Raw genomic sequence first — 11,380 nt, 5'->3', positions numbered from 1 at the left:
GTCTTTCCTTCAACACTTTTCCCTGTTGTGAATTTAATTCATTGTAGCTTCAACCATATCTGTTGATTTAGAGTTAGTCTCTTTTACTAACTTCTGTGGTTGTTTTTCATTTTTATTTATCACCAACATGTAAAATTCCACTATTGAATTTCTCTCTACTTTTTCCCCGCACCACAGATTTTATGGCTTTTTTATGGGACCCAACTACTTGGCCTTTAATTTCCTTTACTGGAATTGTGCCATTTTATAGATTTCTACCCCTGGGGGAATCTAGGATTCAAGAAGCCTCTTATCTCTTCTTCCCATCCCACACTATTCTCTACCATTTATTCTCAAATTGGTTTTCCATGTCAGTAAACAAAACATGGAGATGACACTTTGAGGGCCAGATTAAAAAGATGAGCCATGGTCCGTTTTTAGTTTCTGGAGATATTTTGTGCTGAAGTCACAGGCTTTCATTATTCAAGACAAATTAAGATTTATAAAATTGCATTCCATCTAAATGTATGGGCATGGTGTTGGCAACTGCAGATTTATGAAATAAAAGATAAGATACATTTTCCTTGGGCTCATAGAAAGGCTGTTCAAATGGTAATAAGCTGGAATTATCATTTTAAAAGATCTCTTATTTTCCTGTAAAATTATACTAGCTACTTTAAAAACATTATTTTCTATCTCTGTGAGAAAAATGATCCATCATTATGGTTATTGAGAATTTTTTTACCTAAACTAATGAAGACAACCCTTCTTTTACGTTATAAAATAATGGATTCTTTTTAAAACATCTCTCTACAAGTATTTTTTACATCAAGGTATATTATATGGATTTGTGTCTTCAAAATTATAAGGACTAGTTCTCTTAAAAACAGGAAGCACAGACAAAGAGCTTAGTAGGACTTCTTCAAAGTTTAACTTTGACTTTAGTGGTTGGTTTGAAAATTAAACCTCAACGCTTAGCAACTTTGGTTCTTAATTACTTTCTTTTTCAGCTTTAGATCGGTACCGCATGATCAAATGGTCTCACTTCACGCAAAAATATGAAATTATGTTTACATGTAAAAGGGTAACTGTACAACTTTGCTCACAGCTCTTATTTATGATTTTTCTACCTTTAAGCTTATAGGTAAATAAATTCATCATAACTGTCTTGCTTCCTCTATAAAGTCCTATTACTTCCCTCTGTTTTAGAAGCCTGCTTTTTACTAAAGGTGGCATTAGGACTATTTAATAATTTTTGAAATAGTCATATAATCTGTGAGTGTTTCTGAGATTTGACTTACTCATGGTTTAAGATCTTTCTTTTGGTAGCTGTGATCTCACCTCCGCCTTTTTTTTTTTTTTGAGGAAGACTAGCCCTGAGATAACATCCATGCCCACCTTCCTCTACTTTATATGCGGGATGCCTACCACAGCATGGCGTGCCAAGTGGTGCCATGTCTGCACCCGGGATCCGAAGCGGCAAACCCCGGGCCGCTGAGAAGTGGAACGTACGGACTTAACCGCTGCACCACCAGGCCGGACCCTCACTGCATTCTTAACGAGAGGGATGGTTATATTGCTTGAGTGTCCACATAGACCCTCTTGTCTGTTACCATTGCTTTTCTCAGGATCTAGAGCCTCCCAAGCACTTTCTCTTGGCTAGATCTTAAAATACATCTCCTGCATCTAGAATCTTTCTGCCTAGCCCATCCATTATTGTGGCCCTAGAGTTATCTTTGCAGCTTAGTGTTTAGCAGTATGGGCTTTGGAATTAATCAGCTATAGGTGTAACTCCAGCTCTGACATTTTCTAGCCATGGGCCTGAAACAGCTTACATAACCTCTCTGGGCCTCAGTTTCCAAATTTGAGAGATGGGGCTAATAATGATACATAACTCAGAATTGAGAAGATTAGCCAAGATCCTAGATAAATTTACCATGCATAGTGTCTGTCAAATGGTATATTCTCAAAAGCAGGAGTATTATATTTATATTGTTGCCCAACCATCTTTGCCAAGAGACCATGGGTTTCTTGAGAACAGGGAGGATATTTTTGTTTTGGTTTTGTTTTCCTTAGCTTTACTAAATATGATTGAGTTGATTTAGAATAGAAGATGATTTTATTTTAATTGTATGCAATTCAACTAAATAATAAAGTCCACATCACCGTTCTGTATTTCTTTCCTTAATCTTATTGAAACTCTGCGTCTTCATGGCATTGTTGCTGCCTCCTTCCTGGGATTCGTTGAGTAGTGAAACCTGCTTTGCTGCTGTCATTGTTCCTGAGATCATATCTTACAGGCTGCACGGGACAGCCAATGATACCCTTTAGATCAATTCAATATATTCTAACACATAATCACCACACAACAGCCACTTAAGTGGAACTAAACCTACCAATGAATTTGGCCCCATGTTGCAGTTGGAACAACTCACAGTTTATAATTTTAAGTCCTACATCAGCCTTGGATTTTGCCGTGCTCCTTCTCTTCCATGTAATTTGTTTTAGCTTTCATTTTTCTTTTAAAGATTTTATTTTTTCCTTTTTCTCCCCAAAGCCCCCCGTTACATAGTTGTATATTCTTCGTTGTGGGTCCTTCTAGTTGTAGCATGTGGGACGCTGCCTCAGCGTGGTCTGATGAGCAGTGCCATGTCTGCAGCCAGGATTCGAGCCAACGAAACACTGGGCCGCCTGCAGCGGAGCGCGCGAACTTAACCACTCGGCCACGGGGCCAGCCCCTGTTTTAGCTTTCTAAAGAATGGCTAGAGTTAGAAAGGATTCCTTATTCAATATATGAATCACTCCTCCAAAATGGCTGGCCTTCTCATAAAGCTAAGCGGTGGGAAATTTACTACCTCCTAAGGTGTCCTTTTCTTTGTTAGTCCTTATAAAGTGTTCCTTTGTTCAACTGTTTTCTACTTCAAGAAGCTTCCTTCCTATAGTTTTAATCCTATCTGTTGGGTCCAAGAAAGGCAAGCCTGACTGATTCCTGAATAGAGGATTTCCACTGTTTAAAGATAGCTCTTGCTTTTAGTTCTGAGACTATATCATAGAAAAAATTTTATTTCTTTCAATTATGTTTTATAAACTTTCATCTTGAATCGTCTAAATGATAATCTTTGGACAAATTCAGTCTTTCTGAGTCCTTGTTAATGACCCATACCCAAACCTGTCCAGCATGGAAAAGTTGTGCCAAATATTCTCTAGGCACCAAAGTTCTGGATCAATTTCAGGCCAAGACAGTCATCCATCAATGTTGAGTTTTAATGAAATCGCTATCAACTGAAATCTTAACATTTTTTATTGTTTGCTTCTTATACATATTCCTCTCTCTCCTACTTTGAAACTACCAGATTATTTTAGCGGACATATGTTTTGCCATATTAAATTTTATTGCTGATTTCTGACTCACTGTTTTAGCACACTGCCAAGATATTTTTGGATCCTGATTTTATCAGAATCTGAACTATAATCATTTTCCTTCCCAGTCTTCCAACCACTTATCATCCACCCCTGGAATTACTTCTCATTCCAACTACTTTGTAGCCAAGCTCACCAACATTTATGGTGTTTGTAAAACCACACACCACCACTTCTGAAACATCTCTCACTTTTCATCCAAAAATACACCTTGTGACTTCCAAATTTCAAGATGTTAAGGTAAATGTCTGATTTAAAAATCGATATGTATATAATCTGAAAATTTTAATGCTTTTTTCCTTCCCATTTACACCATAACTCCTTTCATATACCATTGAAAATACATACATTATCAAGTTTGTTTTTTATTTTTACACATGAGTATGTCAGAAAGATGTGCATTTTATAAGAACACACTGCTACTTTTTTCTTTCTGAAATTAAGTTTTGGTTATTCTAATAAAAGGATTTAATAGTTTCAATTATTGACTAATTGCATTTTGTGTTATTACTGCATTTTCTATAATATATAAATTCTTAAATTTCAGTTAATAACAAATTCCTGAAATAGAGGGTTTTAAAATATATAGAAACCCAGGCATTTTTTGTGGAGTTGTTGTTTTAATCCACAGCGTAGGGGAGAAAAAAGCAAAAGTTTCGATTCTCTTTGACTTTGCATTTGCATCGGTTTATTTCAGAAATAAATTATTTTACTCTTTTTTCTTCTTCTTCTTCTTCTCCCCAAAGCCCCCCCAGTACATAGTTGTATATTGTAGTTATGAGTGCCTCTGGTTGTGCTATGTGGGACACTACCTCAGCATGGCCTGATGAGCGTTGTCCTATCTGTGCCCAGGACCTCAACCGGCTAAACCCCGGGCCGCCGAAGCGGAGCGCGCAAACTTAACCACTTGGCCTTGGAGTCAGCCCGGAAATAATTTAGTTTAGATTCACCTCTTCCCTCCACTTTCTCTACAGTTGGCCAGATCGTATTCATCTCCACAACTTACCTTGAGCTAAAACCCACATCACAGATCTTCTGCACAGAGTCAACAATTTCCTAACCAGTCTCATTTGAAACGCTACTCCAGGCCTTTTAATACCCACCTACTCCTTGCTCCCAGTTTGATGGGAAATGCTGTCATTTCTTCTAATACTTGGCCCCTCTTAGCTTTCCTCATAGACATACAATCTTTTTTTGAAAATTAATAGACTTTTTTTTAGAGCACATTTAGGTTTACAGAAAAATTGAGCAGAAAGTACAGAAACTTCTTATATACTCTCCCCCAACACTGGCACACAGTTTCCCCTATTATTACATCTTGCATTGTGAGGTACGTTGTTAACAATTGATGGACAAATATTGATGCATTATTAATCACTAAAGTCCATTGCTTATAATAGAATTTGCGCTTTGTGTTACACTGTTCTACAGGTTTGATGAATGCATATCATTTCTTCACCATTATGATATAAAACAGAGTAGTTTAAGTGTCCTGAAATTCTCCGTCTATTCATCCTTCCCTCTGTCCCTCCAAAACTTTGGTGACCATTGAGTCTTTTGCTATCTCTATAGTTTTGCCTTTTCCAGATTGTCATATAGTTTGAATCATATAGTATATACTCTTTTCAATTGGCTTCTTTCACTTAGCAATATGTGTTAAGTTTCCTCCATGTCTTTTTATGGCTTGATAGCTTTTTTTTCACTGAATAATATTCCACTGTATTACTGTACCTGGTTTATGTACCCATCTATTGAAGAACATCTTAGTTGCTTCGAAGTTTTGGCAATTATGAATAATGCTGCTCTAAAAATTCATGTGGAGGTTTTCGTGTGGACATAAATTTTCAACTCTTTTGGATAAATATCTAGGAGTGCAACTGCTAGTATGCTAAGACTATGTTTAACTTTGTGAGAAACTGTCAAATTGTCTTCCAAAGTAGCTTATCATTTTTTATTCCCATAAGCAATGAATGACAATTCCTATTCTCCACATACTCATCAGCATTTGATGTTGTCAGTTTTGGATTTTAGCCATTCTAATAAGTGTATAGTGGTATCTCATTGTTGTTGTACTTTACACTTCCTTAATGACGTGATCTTGAGCATCTTTTCCTATGCCTATTTGCCATCGGTATATTTTCTTTGCTCCAGTGTCTACTCAAATCTTTGCCCCTTTTTAAATTGGGTAATTTGTTTTCTCATTATAGACTTACAAACATTTTTAAGATACACATTTATGGCAAAATCCTTTCTAAAGCACACTCCCATCAGTAGTACTGGTCTATCCTTCCTTGAAATGCTCTTTCAATTCTACACATAATCCTGTCAAAACACTTATAATAACTGATTACAAGTATTTGCTCATAGTTTTGTCTCCCTTATAGATGATTGTAGTCTTTTAGAAGAGAAGCACATCTGTATCCCCAGCCATGTGTGCTTCTAGGCACAGAGGAAGCATCCAATAAATGATTGTGAGTGGATGTCATTATTGAATTCACGTAAAGCAGTCTCTATGGCTAGTTGTCTGAGACGTTGTCTCAAATGTAGGGTAAAATTCTCTGTTTCAAAAACAGAAGAGTAACAACTGATGGCTTTTCAGAAAGAAGAAAACATTTGACTCATCTGTTAGATACTTTTAGAAGTATTTGGCTCTTTGTTCCTACTTCATTCTCTGGTTTCTTAACAGTTGGAGTACCTGGGAGTTAGACTCTGGCAGTATCATTTACGAAAAGATCCATTCCCTTTAACCTGAGCCTTTACCAAGGATCAGGAGAAAGGAAGGTTGGAGCATTTATTGATCAGTTCCAGTTAGACAGTAATCGATTCTCATGGGGGAATATGAAGACAGTGGTGGAATCATTTTGACCTTCTTAAGTGGATCCAATTCAATAAACAAAACACTATCATTATCATTAGTTTAATTCGTATAGGTATAGATATATTATAATTTGGGGCAGTGGGAAAATGAAGATGAATTTAGCAATATCTGGCACAACTGAAAATGTGTTTGCTTTCATCTGACTCAGAACTCACTTCTAGGTAATCACTCTTTGGAAATTCTCATATATGCCCACAAGCACCCATACATTAATTGTAAAATACAGGAAATAATATAAATGACTATCAACTTTTCATGTGATGGAATGCTATACACCAGCAAATAGATAGCTAGATAGCTAGACAGATGGACAAAGGCAATATCCATCAGCAAGAATAGATCTCACAAATAATGTTAAGTGCAAATTCAAGTTGCAAAATGATATATACACAATGACATAATTTATATAAATTAACAATCAATATATTTTGCCGATGTATGAATATATGTTGTAAAATATATATTACAAATGGACTGGCAAGATATAGACCATATTCAAATTAGCATTTGCCTATGTGGAAATGAGATTGAGGAATATTTAAAAGGAAACTAGGGCTAGCCCGGTGGCGCAGCGGTTAAGTTCACATGCTTTGCTTTAGCTGCCTGGGGTTTGCTGGTTAGGATCTCAGGCAAAGACTTACTCACAGCTTATCAAGCCACACTGTGGCAGGTGTCCCACATATAAAGTAGAGGAAGTTGGGCATAGATGTTAGCTCAAGGCTAATCTTACTAAAAAAACGAAACTAACTTTTTTTCCTCCAATTTTTGTGTGTTAATTTCTAAATGTTCTGAAGCTAACATTACCAAATCTTAAAATTCTGACAAGCATAGATGTTTGTTACAGTCTTTCTCTATGGTTAATTATAAATTTTATTTTAATTACAAATGTAAGTATTCTTAGAGAAATTTCATTTTCTTCTAATGTATATTCAATTTCATAGGCTGTAAAACTGATTTAGGAAACAGAATATTACCCTAGTTAGAAGCCCCTCAGTGAAAAGTGAGTGACCATAACTTTATTAAGACCAGCCCAAGGGAAGGAAGTATCCTACACAAAGACTGGTAGCCAAGTAGCAAACAGCATGGAAAACAGAGGTGATGAGATATGCTGGCATGTTCTACCTGTAGAACATATTCTTGTTTTGTTTTGATACTCTTTGTGAGAAAAGGAAGAAAAACTATTATGGTTGAAATCATTGGTTGCAACTCAACAGCCTTTCCTTTTCTTCTTCTTTCTGTAGGGTGAGGGATGTTAGAACCTAAAAGTCAGCCACTTGTTTTATTTTTTCAGACTTCCTTAAGTTAAGGTGGCCATCTAACCCAATATTGGCCCATGAGATGTGAAAGAATATCTGTTGGGAGATAGGAGCTTCTTGAGAGAGGATCTCCCTTTTTGACCAACAGATGAGCAGGGCCATGAGCCTCTCCTGTCTCTTCCTGTGGTGGATGCTGTTATGTGATACACAGTACTTGGAGTTACATGACAGAGCCAAATTGTGACCAAGCAGTGGCAAGCTCAAGCATGAAATGTTAGCTCACTGACATAGGCTGTGTTCACTCACTGCAGGCTCGATTGCCTTCCTCCAGGCTTATTAATTGAGATCACCAATTGTCTCTTTTCCTTAAGTCACTGTTATTCTTTCACTTGCAGCCAAGAGCATCTTACAGGCTCTGTGCATGTACTTTTAGTTCTCTCCACTGTAGCATACTGTGTTCCTGCTACTTGATTTTAGTCGAATTGGCTCACAATTTAAATATGTCTCACCATGACTAGATGTTTGAGGCTGGGAGATTAAATAAACTGCCTAATATTGCTTTTCTTAGATATTAAATTGGGATGAGGCCGGCCTGGTGGTGTAGTGGTTAAGTTCACTTGCTCCTCCTTGGTGACCTGTGGTTTGCAGGTTTGGATCCGGGGCATGGAACGATACACTGCTCATCAAGCCATGCTGTGGCAGCATCCCACCTACAAAATGGAGGAAGATTGGCACAGATGTTAGCTCAGGGACAATCTTTCTAACTAAAAAAAAAAAGGAAAGAAAGAACAAACATTGGGATACTGGAAGCTACCTCATACTATTTGAAACTCAGATCAAGAAAAAAATTAATTATGTAATTTGTCATAATCCTTATTACAAAATTAATTTCTCAATACAGATGAAGTATCCCTATTCCAATGGCCCCGCGAGTAGGAGACAGAGAAATTTAGCGCATGGTAGTGGATCAAGACAACTGTGGGCATCACCAGTAACAGGTTGATTGTGATAGGAGAGGGCAAAAACAAAAGCAAAATAAACAACAGCATGAGAAAAATAGACTTTCTAAAGCTAATGGATTTTGAAAGGGAACAATTAACAAGGCCAATGTTTTGCCCATGCCATTACCCTCTATTATATGAAACTATAAGTACAGTGATTTGTACATTTTCTTTGACTTCACTAGTTAGTTGCAATAGACCCAGATGATTTAAAATCTATGAATCTCTTTCTCATTGTAAAACATAGATAGTGATGCCTGTATCACAGGATTAATCTAAGGAAAAATGAAATGAGAGAGACAGAGAAAGAGTGAGCATTCAGATTGACTGGCAGATTGTAGGCACACAACAATATTCTTAGTTTCATGACTACTTTTGTTATATACTCATGCACACACTTTTCACTTCTCATTCCTTTGAGCTTGGTGAGGGGTTGGAGGAGAAAACAAGAAGTAAACAATAAAAATATGCAATAGATTTGACAAGGAATTTTTTGGAATGCCTCCAATCACCACACACATATTGGCCCCTTCATTTAATATATATCATCTTACACATAAGACTTAAAACCAAAAAAGTTATAATCCCTGAGTACAAGAAGCTTAGAGAAGAGTCTTAAACTCCAGGGAAAATCTCAATCTTTCTGTCAAATCTCTCAGTCCTTGATTTCCTCACCACACATCCCTTCTCCCTAGAGTCAACTCTACTTTGAACAAAGAGTTGGGCAAGACATGAATGGACTCCTTCAAATACCACAGTCCACCTATTTAAGTGCAACCAACGGTTCTGTCTTCTCCATGATGTGTGCCCTGATCGTTCTACTCAGAAGAGGGATCTCTTTCCAGTCAAACACCCAGTACATCTTACTCACACCCTTTTTAAAAAAATATAATTTATCACATGCTACTCTGTATTATAATTATTTTTGAAATTTGTTCTTTCTTTCCCTGAAAGAGAAAATAAGAGTCACATCTCGATCATCATGTTTAAATTCTACCATATGTAGCACTGAGTTGTGCACTATTGGAAGGTCAACATAGCTTTGTGAAAATATGAATGCATATGCATAAACTAACTTGATGATGATAACAACTAGATTATATTGAAGAGTAAAGTGTGCAAGGTGCTGTGCTAGATGCTTGAATACCTTGTGCAATGAATTATTCAAAATGTATATCCAAAAATTTTATGGCTTTCATTTTACAGAAGAGAAAACAAAGTCACTTAACTTACTAGCAAGAAATGTAGGATTCACGTTCAAAAAACTCAGTGAAGATCGGCAGTGTGACCACAGTCACATCTAGGACACGAATTTCTCATTTTGAATACTTCTCTTTGTGGTTATCAGATAATCCAATTTAAATCTTCTTCCTTCTTAAAAGAAGTAATTCATATTGTCTCACGTGACTAAAAAGTTCACAGGTCAGTCCCGGGGGACAATTTGATACAAAATTTCATGATATAGGCTGGGGCTCACTTCTCTGCTAATATCTTGACTGTGTCACTGTCTATGTGAAGGCTTCCTCATCAGGATGGCTGCCTCATGATAGCAAATAGTTGCAGTTGTTCCGATCTCACATCTGCATCCCACATCATCCAGAGCTAAACAGAGTGACTGTTAGGAACGCCTCTTACTATCTATGTCATAATAAGGAAGAAAATTGGCTAGAAAGCCCTAGAAAATATCTCTGCTTACCCAGATCAAGACAGCTGCCCATATTTGCTAATGTCCAAGATGGCCTACAGCTCTGGCAGAGGGTAGGGCCAATCCCATTCAAATCATTTGGCTAACATAAATTGGGAGAGGATAGATTTTCTCAAAGGAAAATCAGGGTACCCTTTGTGGAAAAGATTACTGAGAAGGCAACATGCAGGGCTCATTATAACCAAGAAGAAGGGATTGGATCACATGACATCAAAGCTCACAAACACATATTCTTTTTTTTCATCATGTAAATTTCAGGTGCACATCACCATATTTCAGCTTCTGTGTAAGTTGCATCATATTCACCACCAAAAGTCTAGTTTCCATCTGTCACCATATATATGTGCCCCTTTACTCCATTCACCTTCCCCACGCCCCTTCCCCTCTGGTAACCACCAAGGTAAAATCAGCCTACGTGGTTCCTGCTTTGCTATAGAGGGTAAAGGTCTTTTCTCTTTTAGGCACCTAGACCCTGTGCGGGAATTTTCAGGGCCTTTAGCAGTGCATATATGCACAAGTATTGGTTCCAGATTTCTCTCTTTTCCAACACCCTGCCCCTGCTTTCTAGGGCGTACCACCTGTTCCTTTCTGCCAAGCCATCCTTTAACAGTCTGGGCCGCATGAGTGCAGCTCAAATACAATGCCAAACAAATCAAGAGAATAGCTGTCAGGCCTTCACCAGAAACAATATTAGCCTTGTCTGTTTTACTGAGAGCAGAATGGAAGTGACACAAATAAAATGTAATGGGATAAAATATATCGCTCAATGTACAGTAACAAGAAACTATTGGTTGACAAATTTTTTTCTCTCCTCACTACATTTCAATACAGTTTCTCTATGATTTCTACATAGTGTTAGTTAATTAAGGGTTTAAAGCAGCGTCAAACAGATAGTAGGAGCACAATCAATGTATTTTGAATGAATGAATGAATGAACAGGTAATTAAATCAGATTCAATAAATCAGTTATAGAATTTGTGCTTAGAAATGCAGAATCTCAAAGTTGGAAAATAATCTTGGCTTAAGAGCCACCTGGTCCATTTATTTTCCCTGAAAATGGATACTTTCCACTCAGTTCCTGATGTGTAGTTATTGTGACGCTAGTTGAATATCTCTGGAAAGAAAATTCATTACCACGTGG

This window comes from Equus asinus, chromosome 28 (assembly GCF_041296235.1).
Source record: "Equus asinus isolate D_3611 breed Donkey chromosome 28, EquAss-T2T_v2, whole genome shotgun sequence".
In the NCBI taxonomy this organism is placed as follows: domain Eukaryota; kingdom Metazoa; phylum Chordata; class Mammalia; order Perissodactyla; family Equidae; genus Equus; species Equus asinus.
This window is presented reverse-complemented; position numbering follows the sequence as displayed.